This window comes from Rhea pennata, chromosome 2 (genome assembly GCF_028389875.1).
Source record: "Rhea pennata isolate bPtePen1 chromosome 2, bPtePen1.pri, whole genome shotgun sequence".
Classification (NCBI taxonomy): domain Eukaryota; kingdom Metazoa; phylum Chordata; class Aves; order Rheiformes; family Rheidae; genus Rhea; species Rhea pennata.
The window spans coordinates 52,110,374-52,130,117 of NC_084664.1; positions in this window are offsets into that span (position 1 = coordinate 52,110,374).

The following is a 19,744-nucleotide window of genomic DNA, read 5'->3' on the forward strand; positions in this document are numbered from 1 at the left end:
CGCTGTCAGGGCAGCGAAGCTGCCGGGAGGCGGCGCGGCGCCAACGGCCGCGCCAACGGCCGCGCCCCTCCCCGCCCTCCCCCCGCAGCCGCGCGGGGCAGCGCGCCGCCCGCTGCCGCCATGTCCGCGCCCGTCGCCGCCCGCCCAAACCCTTCCAACGTCGTCCTGCTTCTCGTTCGCCCTCCGCTACAGCCCTTTGCTTGCCATGCCCCGGGGCTCCCCTCGTGTCGGCGACCTGCCCGCAGCATGAGCATGGCCCTCCCAAAACTCTTGGGGTTTTTTTTGTTTTTTTTTTTTTTTTTTTTTTGCCCCCCTCCCTTTGCGCAGCCAACTCTCCAGTTTGCCACTAGAGCTTTATCAAAGGGTGATGCGAAGGTTTCCCGCGTGATTTCGGGCAGGCACGATGTTATTCTTCAGGTGGAAGGATTGAGGACACAGCAAGCGTTAGCACACTAATCAGTTTACCCCCCCCCCCTTTTTTTTTGAATGTCCACTTAAATGCCAACTCATGGACAGAGTAGGCCTAGTGAGTCATTAACCTGGTTTGGATGTAAAAACAAGTACTAAACAGTGTAAATAAAGTATATATCAAGTGCATGAACAGCTGGTTGCCCAGCAGACCTCATAAAATTTGAGACCCGTTGTTTCCGTGTTTAATGAAGTTGCGAAGAGACTCATCTCAGGCATGGCGCTATTCAGTTTCTGTCCGTGACTCAGAAGCGAATTACTGTGGTTGCTGGCACCTTGGTGGTTGATGGAAACAGCAGCATGACAGACAGTGGAGGCAAGGCCTCCGTACGGGGCGGTCACTTGGCACCCTGGGCTCGCTCACCCGCAACACCTTTGGCTGCGGGCAAATGCAGAAACACACACCGAAGAACAAGGGACCCGTACAGTCCCGTACGCTCCTCGGAAAAGTAAAGGCTCAGGAAAGACGGGCGAGCGCTCTGGAAAACAGGCAGCTCAGAGCTAGCTCCCAGACGAGAGCAGCGGGATCGGGAGATAACGCGGCGGAGAGCGAGCCGCGGCGAGGACGTGATTTCATCTCTGCATCCAGCGGCGTCCGGGCTGTAACACCCTCTACACATCCGATGCGCGCATTTGTAAAGGCATGTTTGAAAAATCGCTGGCAGTGAAGTAAAGAGCCACAAAACTGCTCACATGAGAAGAACTCGGTCCGTTTATCTTACGAAGAAGGAGAAGCAATTTGATAGCAGCATGTACGTATCTCCATAGGGCAAAATACCAAGAACTAAAAGTCCCTTTAATCTTGCAGAGGAAGAGAATAAAGAGAATCAATGTCTGGAAGCTGAAGTCAGACAAATTCAAATTGGAAATGTTATCAAGGGGAGTGAATAATCACTGCACAAATTACAAAGGGAAGCTCTGGTTCCTTCATCTCCTGAAAGCTTCAAATAAAACAAGATATGGAAAATACACTTTACTCCAATACAATTTATTGGGCTTACCCAGAGATAACTAGATAAAATGCAATGGCTAGAGATACATAGCAGGTCAGACTAAACAACTTAGTGCTGCATCTTCCTGGCCTTAAATTTGGTGAACAGAACCAATCAGAACGTTTAAACACATATCCCTTACACTCTACTTTTTTTTTCATTTACTGAAAGTTGTATCCTGCTGCCCAATTTTACTATCTTGTCTGCTATGACTTTACTTCCACAGTATTTCACTGTTTTGGAGCAATACAGTCTGACACAAACACCTTTGTAAATGTAGATTTTGATCAATATTTTTCCTGAAAAGTCTTCCAGTGTGCTTTTTAAGAGCTGAGTGTAAAGACATGGATAGAAAGCCTAAATTTGCTCTCTGGATTTATTTCCATAGAACATTTCTGTTTTGCTAGACTATCTGGTAAATAAAACCATGCAAAATAAAAGCATAGACAAAACCTGTCACATAAGCTAATCAAAACCTAGGTTGTCAAAACCAATAACTCATTATAATAGCAAGTTAGCAAATTGTAGTAGCATAATTCCATTTCTGTTTGTAATCTTCCAGATTGTTTAAAACCTCAAATACTAATGCCGCCATTTTTTTCCTGTTTTTCCCTTATCCCTAATCTAGACCTTGCTCAATCTATAGTCATCATTATTTTTTTTGTTTCCCAAACAAGCCCAAGTTATTTTCAAATAAGGCATCTTCAAGATTAGAACTGCCTAGAAGAGCATAACTCAAGTGCAGGTTTTAAGTCATTTTTATATGCACAGCTTAGGCACTATAAAAGTTCTATCAGACTCAATGTTGCTGTGAAATCTTGACTCCACAAGGTTTTTTTCTGCTGAAACAGCATTTCTCCATCTTTTAGGTGGTTCTTTAAACAATGTTATAACTCACTAATTTCTGTCATTCTTGGCATCTCAATAACTAACTTGGATGCTTCTGGATGAAGCAGGTGTGAAGATGCCGGAAAGCTGCTGGAAATCCTATATTACCATCACTATTGTATTTTAATGATGATCACAGCATCAAAATTATTTCCTTGGTATTAAAAAATTAATCAGAATTCCATCTTTTCACCTCTACAAACAAAATCTAATGGTCAACATAGAAATACATTTAAAAGGTGATTATCAGTCTTTTTTTTAATTAGTCATACCTTATTAAAAGTGTACCTACTTCCAGAAAAGCAGAGGCCAGAGTACAACACTGGCCTAAGATTTCCGGGGCTGTGTTCTATTCCTGGCTCTGGGAATATTTTGTCAAGCTATTTCACATTTCTGTGTGAGACCTTTTGCACCTGTAAAATGTAGACAATAATACCAGCAATCCTAGAGGATTTGCTCTCTCTAGATGCAAAATCTTTAGAAGAGCTAAGTGTCAGCCCTAATTATTTGGTATTACTTCCTGCCGTTTGTTTCCCATGTAATATTCATACATTCAAAAGTCAACACACTTTGGTAGTACTCATATTTCTTAGGGTAGAATGAAAAACAGATATAGAATTAACATAGCCTTGTGAAGGCATCACATTCTGTGATATCCTACTTCCCTCTGAAATTTTGTTATTTCTCTCTTCAACAGTCAGTGATGCTCATTTTCTTTTAATTTTCTTTCAACTAGCCAGTGATCCGAACCATTCCATTCCTCTACTAAACGTCTGCAACTTCCTTACCATTTCCTAATTAGCATCAACAGGCCCATAGGATTTACTTCTCAACAAAAGCCTTTTAACCCTTGAGAATGGTTAACATTTTTGTGCATGGACTGAAATTATTAGCTAATGACTAATAGAAGAAAGCTGTCAAATACAATATCTCTATATCTTTGTTGCAGAACCAGGTTATACGCAGTATTTACTTATGCCTGGCAATGGGAGTTTTAAAGTAAATGCAATAGTCCCTCAGAAATTGATGGTCAGTCTCTTTTAGGAAGAAATTCTGCTTTCTTTCAATCTTATCCCAAACTCAACAGTCTCCTTCCTTCTTAGATATCACCTATTTTTTCCCTCTCTCTTCCTTTGCCTGAGACAGTCTTTTGCTGGCACCTGCTCTGTTTTAAGGGCTGCGTTTAAATTAAAGGAGATGTGTAAAACAAAAAGCCTTGTTTATCTTCTTGATGAGTTATTCTCTCTTGATGACTGTGTGTAGATATTGCGTTTTGTGGGCTTCTCTTATCACATTTCTAGGACAATTTTATGAAAATAAAACCTACATTTTTTCACAGTGTACCTATTAAGTTGTGCCCTAAATATGATCATTCTTTCTGATATTACAATATGTTGTTTTGAAAATGATAAATCATTTGTACACACTTAGATCATGAAAAAGTAGCAAGAGTAGAGGAACAAATATATATATTTACTACTACTTGTTTTATGTAGTTTGTTTAAAATACATTACAACTACTTGTGAATAAAGAAAAGTGCTTCTTTAAGGTTAATCTATTTATTCATAATGTCTGATGAGAGCTGTCTTCCTCATGTCCAGAAATCTAATCCAGAATATTGAACAAATCTGCACAGAAGTAGCAGTTCCATGACATGGCTTCAGTAATAAAATTTTTGGCTTGTAGTTTGTATGTGAAAATCATCTGTCAGTGTTTTTCCAGCTTGCTAACAGCCCCCGAAGAGGCAAATTATGTTGGATGTTTTGAAACCCAGCACTACAACATAACCTGTCCTTTGTCTATAAAGGAAAATTTGCTTATCCTTTTCAGACGAAGCTCAGCACCACTGCGACAGGGATATTCAAAATGCCAAGTAGCCAATGGCTGCTGTGGGCATTTTAAACTTTGTCACATCAGATAGCTTACAGCAGCTTTAACCAACACAGGGCTGGAAATAGAGACATGTGTAACAGGCATCCTGAAAGCACTGTTACTGGCAGAACTAACAGGGATGAACTCATATTTGCAAAAATATCTATATTGTAAATAAGACAACAGTTAATATGGCATTGCCTAAAAAAAGAACCCCAATGCATTTAATATAAAAATAAAGACAAAAAACTGAGGACTAAAAATAAGACTAAAACAGATCTTATTTGAGTTCTCTCTAAACTAGAGAGACGCGTCTAGTCTCTAGAGAGACTAGAGAGACACATTTTTACCTCATGTGCTATGGCTTGCCCATATGAACTATACTGCGTAGAAGATGAAGGAATTAATCTAAATGATCAGTGATTATAGCTAACAGCTGCTGTTAGAAATCCAGGGGTTGATTTTTCAGGTTTCTTCAATAGGAAATCAAACATTCTCAGTAAAATGATGAAAATGATGGCTAGTACTCAGATCACAATGAACAAATGCCAAACTAGATGTGAACAATGTAGATTTTATCCTCCCCTCCCCTCAAAATGAAAGAATTTACATACGTGCTACCTCTTAGATATATATAGGATAAATGTAATGAAAATAATAATTCCTGATAGAAATCAAGGGGCAATGCCTAAATGGAAGTAAGAAAATGTATCATTTTGCCAGAACAGTGATATTAGTCATTTAAACAACAGTGCTGAACATATTCACACAATCAAGAAAAGAAATCAAGATTCTCAGCCACAGTCAGCAAACCAGAAGATATTCAAAGTTAAAAAAAAAAAAAAAAAAAAAAAGCTTAAGAAACTTATTATTGCCTAAAACGGAATAATGATAATGATGTAATTCTGCACTACTTTTCAGAATAAATATTTTTGAAAGTACATATCAAAAAAAAGGTTATATTATCTTCCCCTATTTTGATTGCCTATTTTGGTTTCTAAGTCACTGAGATCACAGAATCAGTGTCAAATTCAGTGTGATGGAAAGGGGCTCTTGATCACAGATGGCAACACTTTGTTAAGGCAGGAGCATTCTCTCTAAATTTGTTTTTATAAACAGTTCATGTATTATTTTAAGAGAGACTCACTGGTATCAAGTGAGTAGAAATTGTGACTGCCTGACATGCTCTGACATGCTGCATTATATGCTTTACCTGTGTTAAACTGACACACACTGGGTTATGACTCTTGCCTTCTGAGAAAGTTCACAAAATTCAGTGTTCCTCAAGAAGACTTCTCTCAAGGGAGAAATTTTACTTTATTAAAATTACTAATAAATGCTTTATTAAAAATACTAATAAAGCATTTCATTCAAGGCTCTTAACGCTCATAAACATTCAGTGAAATCTCATACAATAATGTAAGACATGTTGAAACTTTATTAATGTGTGTGTGACCTGAGCAAAGCCTAGAGCTAGAGAAAAGCAATTAAGATACATAAACATTATCTTACCTATATTTAAATGAGTATCAGAAGTGAAAAATTTGAGGCACAAAGAGACTCAGTGAGGGCCACATAGCAAGTCACGGGCAGAAATGAAACAGAACCTAAACCTGACAGTCTGTCCCTCAATATTTATCATTATTACTGAGAATATTTGATGCTGGATGCATTTCTTGAAGGTACCCTAGATTTTCAAAAGTATTAAGACATCTATGTATACACGTAGGCTCCTTGTGCATTTTTAAGAAGCCCAATTCCCTAATTAATAATGTAGCTTTAAAGTTTTGCTCGCTTACTCAAAAATTTTAATCATTCACCCTGCTATACTACTTGCTATGTATCTGTTTATTTCATATCCTGATGTAAAGTGAAGAGTCTTAAGAAAATTGCATATAGGAGACAATGTTTTTCATTGCCGCTAATGGCTCAGGCGGAAGAGAATTTAGCTGCAAATAGCATGAGACAGTGTTTGTAGAGACACATTTTAAAATGACACAATTTAGAGTGTTTGGAAGCAGCCAACTTGCAGTTACTAATCATGTCTATATTCTTACTGCAGAAATGGAATATGACCAGAAAAATAGGAGATGGATGGGAGAAATAGATCAGTAAACCAGAAATTACAATGCCAACATGACACAGTCTTTCACCTCAGGGTCATTTAATCTAATGCAGATCAGTACTGATGAAGATGTCTGACTTCTGAGAGCCCCCAAAGCAAAGCAGCTGCTACTGACAAAACCAGAGAGGGAACACATTACTGATTTTCCAGGCATCTCTTCAGGTGCCTTGATGGGCAATACGCATTTCTTGCCCACATTCAACAGCTGAAATTGATAAGAAATTCACTTCCTCCCTTCCCTATTGAATGCAAAAGCTGGAACAAGGAAGACACTTCTGTTTTAAAAAGTAGCTGGGCTGGACTCAAACTGCCCAAACTCAACAAATTGCATCTTTTAAATTTAGCCAAAGCCTGACATGTTTTCACAGATACATGACAGAGAGGCCCACCAAGATACAGCAGTCTGCCTACTGTGTTGTAGGTCTTTCCTGAATTAACCTACAACTGCAACTGCAGTTGCAGGTCTTTCCTGAATTCATTCTTGCTCAAATTAAAGCATATCTTTTAAAATACTGACTGTGTAGTCACTATGTCCTAGTCTATGGTTAGTAGGAAAAGCAAGAACCTGAAAACTGCAGATTTGATCTTAGAAAGCTATACAAATAATATAAAATGTGTACTTTCTCATCATCTTAAGCTCAATTTTGTGGGTCTTCATTAAGAACATTTGAAAACAGTCATATGTGGGAGGCTCAGCCTAATTAATAATGCTCAGATTCTTGGGAAAGATGGATCCATATTTTCCTCCTCGTTCTTGAATAAATTCACTGCACCTAAAATACATAGAGCAAATATAGCACCATCTCCATTGCTTTCTGGTTGTTTGCAATATGCTTTTCCTTTGCTTTCTTTCTCAGGAGACAATCTCCTGCTACCCCGTGTTTTTGCAGAGCTGACCACACAGGGTTTTTGGTGGCCTTCTCAGCCTGTCCATAACAAGCACGAACAACATGAAAGGAGCTCAGGCATGGAGATGTTCAATGCTTAGCCACCCTTCCCCAAGGACAACTCTTAGTATAAGTGAATACAGGTGGTGCTCCCATGAACCCAGATCTCAAAAGGACTTCTTGGCAATTACTTCAGGCAAGGAAAGCCATCTGGGAAGACAGGCTGTAGGGATCAGCTTGCACTTACCGTATCCAAATGAGAGCAGAGATTGGCCAGAACTCTACACAGAAATACTAAACTTTGGTAACCAGTGGTAGTCTGTTGTGTTTTGTACCCAGCAGGGAGGTGGGCTCACGGCACTTAATTTTCCTTTAGTTGTAATACCTGAACCCCCCAAAACTGGCTTTGCAATCACAGTTGTTCAATCCCTTATCATAATAGTGCAGTTACACTGAGAGGCAATGATTTAGACTGATACATCTTTGCACCTGCAATTATACAAATACATTGTTACCAACAAGTCTAACAGTCCGATGAGCTGGGACCCAAATTACACTTTAATTAGTCTTGGTTTGACAGTTCTGATAGGAAAAGAGGACAAAGTTAAACCACGTAGAGTGAGAACATTTCTAATAGACTACAACCTACACAAGGAGAAATTAACATATTTTTATTTGTATCATGTATGGATTTATAGATATGGCCCATTTATGATTGAAGTCAACAACAAATAAAGTAGAGTCCTACAAGAGAGAAACACATACTAAAGAGGAGAATGTGGTAGAAAAAGATTTGTATCACTTTGACAAGGCCAAGAGAGAAGCCAAGAGTATGCATAGTGAACACATAGACTGATCGTGCATTTATGCTAAAGATAATGTAAGCACAAATATATTTAACAAAAAAATAATTTTCATGAGAGATCATAGCAGTATAACAATTTATGAGTGTTTGAGAAACACACATGTTGAAGTAGAATCCTTGAAATTTAATTATATTTTTGTTTGTTTTTCCTTTTTTTTTCTTGCCTCAATAAAGATTTTAACAACCTTGCATGAAAGTGTGTGAATGCCACTCAGTCACATCCCAAGGTACAGTGTACTTCAAGTGTTAAGTATTTATAATGTTCCCTTAAATTCTGAGCTTTTTAATGGCATATTAAGAACACAATGTTTTTATTTGTGAACTTGCTAAGTTGTAGGGGAGCCCAGAGAGAAGATTCCGATGGGGAGTCAGGAGACTGAGCTATATTCTCAGCTCAGACATTGATCTGCTGTGGAACCAGGCGCAAGTCATCTCATTTCATGGCATCTGTCATTCTTCTTCCACTTTTGCCTAATTATTTGTTATGATATTTTGGGGGAAAGGGATGGAGGGGAACTGGGGACAGGATTAACTTCTGTTTTGTGTAGATACAAAAAATAGTACCATCAGGCTCCACTTTCGGTTAGGACCTCTTTGTATTTCTGAAGCATAAATAATAATATTACATTACCAAGCACCCACAAGTATTTAGAGGAAGATGGCATCTAAAAACAGTTACCAGCTGTTGCTTTTCTACAAGCTTAGAATGACTGGTGCCATTCCATAACTTTTGAAGCCCTGGTTAGAATCAGCTATTTACACTGGAATCCGATGGACTAGCCATTTAATCAGTGAGAGTATTCCAAAACAGGAGAATTTCTTCCAGTATTCTTTTTTTTTTTTTTTTTTTTTTTTTATGAATCTCACTATCTAATAATGTTTCTTTTTTTCTTTTTTAAACCCCAGCTACAGTTACAGAGAATTTCTATTATCAAATAAAGAACACACTCAGCCTTTCTGGTTAAGAAAGAATATCTTTTCCATCTGCTCACCCAGGAGTTTTGAAACCACTGGCTAATTTCCATCAAACTTGAAAAGAGGGTAGACATTTGAACTTCCTATATAACTACATATGTACTTCCTATTCCTATACATATGTCTTCCTTTACATTTTGTGAAAACATGGTGCACAACAAGCCAAAGCATTCTCCCTCGTGAGGGAAAAGCAACTAGAAAGTAGCTGCTCTTCATATGTGCCATTCATTGACAACCAATTGGCCATTAAACACAGAAGTAGCTTCACATTAGCCCATTTTTCTTTCCCGCATCAGCAGCATGCAATGGAGAGCTGACATCATTCAGACTGAAGGAAAACTTAAGTGGGAATGATAAAAGATTGGAGGCAAAGGACACGCATTCATAGGAAAAAGGGATTGCTTAGTTCTAGTGCTCACAGGACAACTAGTGTAAAGCTCACTGACTTTAAGATAGGAGCCACACCACGATACAATCAGTCTGCCAATTTTAGAAGTACAAACATTGTAAAATGCACACAGCAGTAATATTGACCCCTTAGAGAAGCATTTTTTTTAAAAAAAATATGCCACCTCCTTTTCCCTGACAGCACTCTCCTTTGCTTCTTGTGTCAATATGCAGTATGACTTCATTTCCAAGGTTTTGAACTCTTCCTGTGTTAACTTCACTACTTTTCTTTATTATCTTGCAAAACAAGAGTGCAAGAGATGCACATAGCTGGACAAGCTGAAAAGTGGTGGGGACGTAGGTGGCTTTCCTCTGGCCCTAATGAGCTTTGCTTGAGCCCAGACAACACAGGGGATACTGAAGTACTGAAAGCGTTTCTATATAGTTGTGAAGTTACCTGTACCCAAGCAAAGGGAAAGATATAAATGAGAAGAGTAGGCAGCTGAATGCTTTATGAGACTTTTGATGGAGATGGAATGTTTTGGCACACAGCCATGTAGCAGCATGCCAAGTTTTTCTGGTTTTGCCCTTCTCCTTGTGGTGCAATGAAAGAAATGGAGAAGTTGAGTGAACTCCCCCCAACAGAACTACTTAGCCAAGAGGACAGCACCTAATCGGCCTTTCCTCTGCCATGTGTCCTTCACACATAGTAATAAATTAATTAAGAGGGAAGCAGTCTCACTTCCCTGCTCCTGCCCACACATTACACATCAAATATTATTGGTATGATCCGCTGTCCCCCTTCCCAGCTCAATCAGATCAGAGCTGCCTCTGTCTCAGAAACATCTTTTTGGAACAGAACTTGGCCCAAGATACTCTGCATAAGGCATTTTCTGTCATTCCTCCACTGGCATAGATTTGTGGCCCCAGTTTATTGTCCAGTGCTCTATCCAATGCTATTCGTAAGATCTTGTTTTCACCGGAAGCTCAGAGATAGCTATTACAAGGATAAATTAGCCGTTCTGCATCAGATGAAGATACCCTTTCTACCAGGCCTCCACGCAAATTTCATACCTAAACAGCTTGACCATAGCTTTTAAAAACCAGTTTGAACGGGACACCTAAGACTAGACCAAGTTTCCTTCTGCTAAAAGAGATTATATTTATTTATAGTAAGGAATAATGCATTGACGAGCACTTTTTCAATCTCCTCAGACAAGAAATGGACGAAGTATTAAGACAATAGTTATAGCTACAGCCTTTTATCTATATTTTTCTCATTTGCCAGTGTTCCTCACAGTCTCTGTCTAAACCAAGGAAAACTAGACTTGACATTTCAGTGGTGAAAAGGTGAGAAAATAAAAACAGCTAGCAATTTCCTTCTCTCTTAAAAAAAAATCAGTCTCTTCAAAGCCAGTTTAAATCCACTGCAGATAACTTCACAAAACCTCACGTGGCACCTCACTTTATGTGAAGGCACCACAAAGCAGTGTGGGCAAGCTGCCTGTGTCAGTTTGTCTAGTCAAGCTGCGATTTGACTGGAAAACATAGAAAGTCACCCAAAAATCCAAGTTCACTTCAAATCTTTCCCCTGCAACAAAGCGACACTTTTCCCCTCCATTAAACGATCCATAAATCTCTCTCAAGTAAAGAAGCAGAAGAGAAGGAGTTTACCAAACTAAGCAAACAATTTCTAATCCCTCTACGCTTGTTAGGAATGAACCTGTGGTAGGATATTTGCTTGCAGCCTGGGAGCCTGGGGACTACATATTGCTGCCCAGGCAACTTATCCACATCATCAGTAAAGCCCTGTGGACAGTCTCTGAGAACTAAGCTGAATAAAAAATCCTGCATCTCACCAGCTATTTGTCTCTTATTTATTTACCAAAATACAAATACAGTCTCCAAAGGAGAAAGGAGTGAAGAGACGTTTATAATGAAAACATCATTGAACGTAGTTGCTAGCCAGTACTTCATCCTCCCATGCTTGTACTGAAGCTAACTGCAAGACCATCAAACACAGTCAAAGGATACATTTCCTTATGCAAAGCTAGTGCTGAAATGCAGTATGTCTTAGACCTTTGTGTGAAATTAACTATTTGCTTCAAAACACCATCTTTGTATCAAAGAGTAATTACAATAATATATTTTTTCATCAAAGTTTTTTCATCAAAGATAAAAGAGTTAGTCAGTTGCAGCTAAAGATAGATATAAAAATTGCTAGCTTAATTGCTGAAGCCAGATAAGATGCATCATGCATTTTTATACTCTGTTCATTTTGGGGACAAACCTGGAGACTACTCTCTGAAGAGATAATGGGTCTTCCATGTATAATTTTTACAATTATCAAATAATTGATTACGGCTATCTGGAGTTTCACATACTTTTAAATACCAAGTGTATCAAATAGACTGGTCATACATGTGCCCATTCACTGGCCATACATCCACACTGCAAACTGCATAACTAATTCCAGAGAGTCACAGCTGAGGAAGTGAATCCAGTGTGTACAGAACTGCCTTTAACATTATGTTTTGAAAAGAACATAGGTTAGCTGTTCCTTGACCCTTTTCACTGGAAGATTTAAGGAGGCTGTATCCGTTATTTCACTCTGTTGAGCACTTCATGCTTTGTAGTATGAGCTGCATGTGACAACTAAGACTATAACAAAAAATTGCCTGTCCAGTATGTTGACAAGGGAAAGAGCAGCACTAGGAGAACAAATTCCTGCTTAATGTTAAAAAAAAAAAAAAAAAAAAAAAAAAAAAGAGGAGGAAGGAGGATTCATTTATTTTAGATATTTTTTAAACATATAATCAAATTTCTAGGTTACATACGGTATTACTATGCACCTACATTGCAAAGGCATGGAAAATATCCAGAGACAAGATTACAGTCTTAGCCACCTCTTTAACTCTTCTAACTCTTTAATAGCCTATTGATGCAGACAGCACTGAGGTGATTAGCTCTTTTCAGTTTTTCCAAGTTTCCAGTGAGTGCTCCGATGAAGGACAACTTTTAATCAATCATTGTGGTGAACTGTTGAAAGTTTTCAGTAAGAACAGGGCAATTCTTTCAGAGTAGAGCCTGCCTGAGCTTGGGTTTTCCTATGTCCATTTTTTTAAAGTCCAAATTTAAAGGCAAGCTGAGCCTCTCTCATAAATGCCATGAATAGGTGCTGTTAAGAACCCAGGCTGAGGTTGACTGTGCATGACTTAATGGCTTTGTTTACTTCCTGCATACTTTTAAAATGGGATTGCATAAATCCAAAGGAAAACAATTAATATCCATGTGCTAAGAAATAAAGCAACACCGATCCTTTTGCTCCTGAACTCTCAAAGGAATGAGCAAAAGTTAGAACTGAATGTCACAAAGTGAAACTAGGCTTCATCAAATCAAAATCATGTTCTCGAGTCTCTCTCCAGCTCCTGGAGGTGTGGGGGAAGTTTGCTGTAGTCTCCCACCCTTACCTCCAGCGTGGCTTGAAGTCTCGAAGGGGGAGGTGTTGGTTTGAATGTTCTGGGTGAGGAACAGATTTGACTGCACTCCTATTTAGTGTCCAAATGCCCCACTGTTTCAGTGTTGTTTTGGAGAGTATCGCCTCTTCCCTCTTGCCACATTTTAAAGGAAAAAATTGAACCTCTGTGCACTCATATAAAAGATGGATTTTCAGGCAATTCTTTAGAGAGAGGGTTCCTGTGTAGATCAAGGCACCTCAGACAGAGGTTCATCCTTCTGCTTGGTGTTTCTTCATGGCTAGCATGAAGCAGCTGCATGTTGATTTTATCATATCATAAATCAGTGTAGTGATTGCTCCAGATCACATCCTGAAGAACTTCTTAACATGAACTGCATGCAGATCCCAACAGAGGATATGGGATTTCCTTCTGGGGCCAAGCACCTGCTGCTTGAGTGCTTAGTACACGTTCACTGCACTGTGCCTTCACTCAACAGAAAACTGAGAGAGAAAGAGCCACGTCTGAGGTCACAAAATTCATTTGTGGTCACCTATTAATTGTTCGTTACTCAATTGATACCAGAAAGAAACCTGACAATTAAATTCAGCAACACAACCATCATCAAATGCGCACAAAGCCTACAAGGGCTCAAATAGGAAGGTAACATATGGATAAGGCTGAAAAAGCTAATTTTAACATGATTTAGTATAGCAAGGAACACATCCTAATTCAAAATCTGGCTTTATTCTTAACTCGCATTTGTTATGCTTAGAGTTATTTTTCTAAAGACTGATTCTCATTTTTAGTAATTATTAAGACATGCTAATTTGCAATACATGTAGTGTTTATACTAAATTTGGTACTTTTCCTTTGGTAAATGGAAGAATGTAAGATTAAGCATCTTATTTTTTAAACTTTATTCTGTTAGAAAAGGGTAAATAGTACTTTTTATTTCTGAGAGGATTCCTTTTTATTCATGATTTGTATTTTGCTACTTTGGATAGAAATCTGAATTATATGTGAAAGGCAAAAACATGGTATGTTATAATAAGTTAAATATAAATATATGAAATATTATGAATAAATAACAACAAAACATTTATTGAAAAGTATTTTGAAGTTAAAACTATTTGAATAACAAATTCTTTGGGGCCATATGTCCTTCAAAATATCTAGTGTTGGCGGATATTAAACTCCCCGTCTTGTAGATTTTGTCATCAGGTTATTTATTTTCTTCCTCCAAGTTTCAACTCCCAATTGACTTGTCAGACTCCAGTGATCACCATACTGAATTTATCTAACATGCAGCAAAAAATAAGATTATCTACATATAATTTATCACTCCAGCAGATTCTTATAGGTGATTCGACCTTTCATTGACTGAACTTTTGTGACAGGCAGCACATATACAGATAGCTTTTCTTTTTTTTTAAAGTGCAATTTACATGAATGTCATAAATTAAATCTATTCTGTAATATATGTTGTCGTATCAATATTCAGGTCATGAGTCATAAATACATTTTGTCACAAAATACTCTTGACAGTGGTCCCAGTTGCATGTCTGCCATTACTGAAGCCATCAGTATTTTGATTTATCTTTCTCACCCAGGCAGAAAAATAAACCATCAAACTTGCATTTTATTTTCTGTGTTCATCTGCTCCTAAGTTAGCCTAGAAATGGGTCAGTTAGTGCTCTTTTATTCTGCTTAATTTTCTTTCTTATAAAGCAAAAAAATAATTTTCTATCATTGTTTATAAAACTGTTTTTTGCTTGAGGCTCTGCATCTCTTCATATCAATCAGCCAAGACTAATATGTGAAACACAAAGTAGGACAAAGATCCCCAAAGAGGGACAAAAAATGAAATGACATATCAAGCTGGAAGAATTTCAGGGTCATTTCCCTTTCAGCTTCAATGAAATATTTTGATTTTTGAATCAGCATTTACGACATAAATAGTTTGCAATTATAAAAACAGTAAAGCGATAAAGATAGACATTTGCGAAATGCATTTCGCTCCCTTATTTCAGCAAGGGAGGAACAAACAGGACACAGTTAAAAGCATAAACCCAGAAGCCAAGTCCATATTTTTGGATGCCTACTCAGGCAATCGGAACACCAGGCTCCTATGAGACAGGAGTAGAATCACCTCACAAAGAAAAACACCCCAAAAGTTTAAAGATTCAGGAATTTAGCTTAAGAGATCACTATATGCCTGGAGACACACACTACTCGCCACAGAAATCTATTTTACTCAAATATGAGTATCTTCCTGTAACCATGATTTTGACCCCGAGTCTTTAAAACAGTAGCTCTTTCTAGAGGAAATGTGGAAAATTGCTTAATTTATATTGTAAAACATTTTCAGATATACTTTCCCCCCCCCCAATCCAATAGCACAAGTGTTAAATGAGATCCATAGTTTTAGGTGTGCATCCACTCAGTTCCATGTTAGATTGGAAACTTGAAATAATTGTATGGTCACGAACTACAATTCTGCAGGTGGTAACAGCACAGATATTCTCTCTCACTTAGTGATTCCCTCACTGAAATGCAGGCCTATTCCCCTGCCATTTTCAAATGTAAGAATTCATTTTCAGGATGGCTTTAAAGTCACCAGTTCTAATGAAAGAGACAAATAAATTAAGCCTGATCAGAAGTTAGTGACAGTGTGCTCCAGCGGAAAGTTCAGTCAGGCACGTAAGAAATGTCCATGTTAATGACAGGCAGCTAGCCTGAGTCTGAGCAACGCGTACGGTGAGTGTGGTCCTGTACTTGGTGCTTGAGGAGCTCTCATGTAGGACAGACCTACAAGTCAACATTTTTGCATCCCCCAAGCTTGTCACATGCTCTCCATTCCTGAATTTCTCCATCTCTAACTGGGGATGATCGATATATGTCCACTGGGATATCATACAGCTCAACTGAGTAACACCGGCAAAGCACATAGTCCCAGATGAAAGCTGCTACATAACTACAGAGAATCGCAGCTATCTCCTTGATGCGGAGACTTTTTAATTCCCCCTTTTATTGACTGGTATTTCATGCATCCTCCCTTGCACTTGCAGCAGTGAACGAACAGAAGTTACGAAATGCACCTTCCAAACTTCCCTCCCACTCACTTCTCCTCCATCTGTCGGAGACAGAGATTTTATTTGCTGCAAAAGTGCTGTCTGGCTAAAAATGTGAGCACTTTTTACAGTATGATCCTACTCTCTCCTCCACGCACACCCACTGCCCAAGTGCTTCATTTTGAAATATGACTTTGCTTCTTAGTTAACATCCTCTGTAAGAATAGGATTCTAGAGATGATTCTATTAGGTGCTGACTAAAAAGCTGCTTTAACCCCCCCACCCCAACATGTTCACTGCTGATCATATCCACCCTATTTCTTGGGAATGAAAAGAACAGAGGATATCCAACAGTAAATAATATTTTGCTTTCTCTTTTCCCTGCCACAGTCCAATTCAGTCATATGTCTCATTATTTCCAAATTTGGGGCTTTAATCCTGAATCTTGTGACCAGTTGTTTTTTCTCTTAACAACTTGGGTGGTTCACTACTGACTAGCCTCTGAGTAAGGGTGATTTCCCAGGGAACAGGAGATGCACGTTTAACGCCACATCTCCTGCAGTGTACCAGATGGGGTAAACTGGTTACCAGGCTACTGGCATTTCTAATTTCCTGAAGCTGTTTCCACTGCACAGCAAGAAATTCACAGTGAAGTTATAGGTCCCCTTCTAAAGGTTGGTTGGTTTTTAAACGTAGGACTATCGGTATTGATACCTGTAACTACAACACAAGTCCTTTACTAAATGGGTCCCTCTTCTACCATCCATCTAACCCCCCAAAGCTTAATTAACTAAGGTTCAGTAGCAACTGTAGTAAATGTTCTTCTACACAAATCAGCCCACAGGTCAGGGCATCCTCCTGGGAGATCAGTTTAAAGCCCATGCGTCTCAGAAGCCTAGGTAAGTACTCCAACCACTAGGTTATTATGTAAGTGCCCATCATCACTTCCTCCTCTACACAAACTTTTTCTGATTGTGTCCTAATGCAAAATCAAGAGCTCTGGTTTGTTCTTTAAAAGAGAGACGATTGAAGTTTCTCAGCTGCACACTTCCGACACTTTTCTGCTTCCCAGTCTAAGCTCCAAAGATAAGTCTGAGACTCACCTCTATCCTCAGTGTTTTCCTTTCTGCATGTCTTTTGCTGACACATTCCATTTCAGGTGTCAGCTCTGCGCTCTTCTGCGTCCCATAGAGAGGTACCAGCTTTCTCCATGGGAAATGGGCACCTCATCACATAACACTTCACAGTCCTTTCAGGCAGCTCCCTCTTTGATGGCTCCTCTCTCTTTGGGGACCCTGCCTATCACTACTAGAAATGTAAACTCCCTGGGAAAAAGGCTACATAGTGCATGCAGAGAGCCCCAAATAATACTGGCCTTGACTGGGACATTACTAATAATATTGGAGTAATTTAACATTCAGCAATTACCTAGGCTGACAAGGCAAATCAGCTGTAGATCTCCTTATAATGTTTTGCTCCAATGATGCAAGCATTCATCTACCTACCTTAAAAAAAGAGAGGAAAAAGAGAAAAGTAAGAGAAGGCAATGCTTGGAGATAGCTACAAGATGTAAGGTTTTTTAATACCATCTTCACAAGGACTGCAGTAGGAGGAAAAAGGGGGTTGATTAACCTCTCCTCAGTGTCTATACACAGGAGAAGAAACTTGCTGAGCAGCAGAAATAGTCTAAAAGTTGTACTATATGTATTCACTTCCTGTTGATCTTTTTCATGTTATTTTTCCTCTCTATTTTTATGGAAGCAGCCAACTTCTAAACAGCTTGGTGTGGTGCCTTGAATGTTCCATCTCTGACTACTTGAAGGTAAAAAATCTCTTCCCACGATTACATAAAACATTTCTAGCACAGGACAAGCAAACATTATAATGAATAATTCCCAAAGAGGCAAACAGCGTTGTGACACAGCTTCTGTAAAGACCTATTCGCCTTTCACAAAAGGGATTTACTGCTAGAAATTTAATAAAAACTACTCATTGTCATCACCATTATTTATTTTCCTGCAGAATATCTTAGCGATGACCTAAATTTGTTAGCGTGCTAGAATTTCAGCACTGATCTACAAAGGACAATTTAGAAACCAGTTTTGCTTGGTCAATGAAAACTGGTAAGGTAATTTTCAACTCTTTTTAGTTTAAGTTGATCAAAAGCCCAGTGTCTGGAATATTGATATCGCTTAAATTCTTAACAATTGAATCTTTATTTAAACCATGAAATTTTGCATGCAGACTAAACCTAATATGAACCATAGGTAGGTATTTGTTAGACTTGTGTTAAAAAAAAAAAAAAAAAAAAAAACTGTTCGGTTACAAACACTGCTTTCACAGATAAAGCAGCACAGAATGGTCATAAATAAGAATTCGAAGACACTAATTCATCCTCCTGCAGCCAAGACAGGATCAAGATGACAAAAAAAAAAAAAAAACCCAAAACATACACATTACCTATGCACATATACGTAACATGCTCAGAGCATGGGCTAAAACAGTATCACAAATCCAGAGGTCAGGACCTGAAATAAATGGTCTAATTTTTGCAGACACAGAGTATTTATTTGGAATGGTTATTAATCTGAAAATTTGACTGCTTTGACTGGCGTTTGACTTTAGGTACCTACATCAGGTGTCTGACATAACTTCACTTGAGTGTACTTGCACTCAGAATTCTTGGTCTGAAGCACATAGTCATGAAAACTACAAAATAAAACACAAACCCTTCCACTGCCTGACCAGACCAGCTCTTATAAATCATTCCTGAGAAAGGCTACAGGGTAAGCGTAGAGAGAGCTGAATGTCTGCATTAACAGCAAATCACCTTATTTCAGCTATGCTGACAGCCTACCCAGAAAACACCTAGTTCTTAATTGGGTTCTAAACTGGGATAAACAGATCTGACATTATCATCAAGTTTACACACTCAGCAACTGCTAAACCTTACACTCCTTCTGAGGTGTTAATTAATTCCAATATAATTAAACCCAGGCAAGCACCTCCTCTCAAAGAGCAACATTGCTTCCAGCAGAAATTCTTCACATACACACGCACACTATCTTTTATAAAAGATGCACTTTAAATTCACCTCCTTACAGACAACCAATCATCAGTGGTACTTGCTGAAGTTAAACTTAAAACCTGTTTTTTTTTTTTTTTTTTTTTTTTTTTTTTTTTTTTTTCCCAGAAATAAGCACCTGTACTTTTATTTCATAGGTGTTAGGGAGGACACTCAAAACTTAAGAGACTACTACACCAAGCTGAACAAGTAGAGTGCAGGTGCTGTACAGTATTTTGCTAACAGATTTCTGAGTTATATGCTAACTGAAAGCCTGAATGATAGAGGTGCTGCAAATCTGTAACACATCAAGACGTAAAGTCTTACTTTTAGTAGTGCAGATGTGAAGGTTTTTGTGAAAACTGAATGCTCCAAGACCAGAGGCAGAGGCCCAACAGCAATGGCTGTAGTCACCTTCCAGATGAGAAAGCACACTTCATAACTGGTTTTGAGCAAATAACATCAAAGGGATTGCTGGCAATAAGATCTTTTATTTTATTTACACTGAGATCAGACAAGGTTCTCGTGACATTTCCTCTCCCACATGGAGCATAAAGCAAGCATAAAGGCAAAAGGCTTCCCTTTGCAAATGAAAGCAAATGCTTAAAGCATAGTGTTTAAATGTTTTGCTGAGTCAGAGCTCATAAGAGCCAGTTATTGTTAGAAATATGCTTTGGAATATATCTTTGGG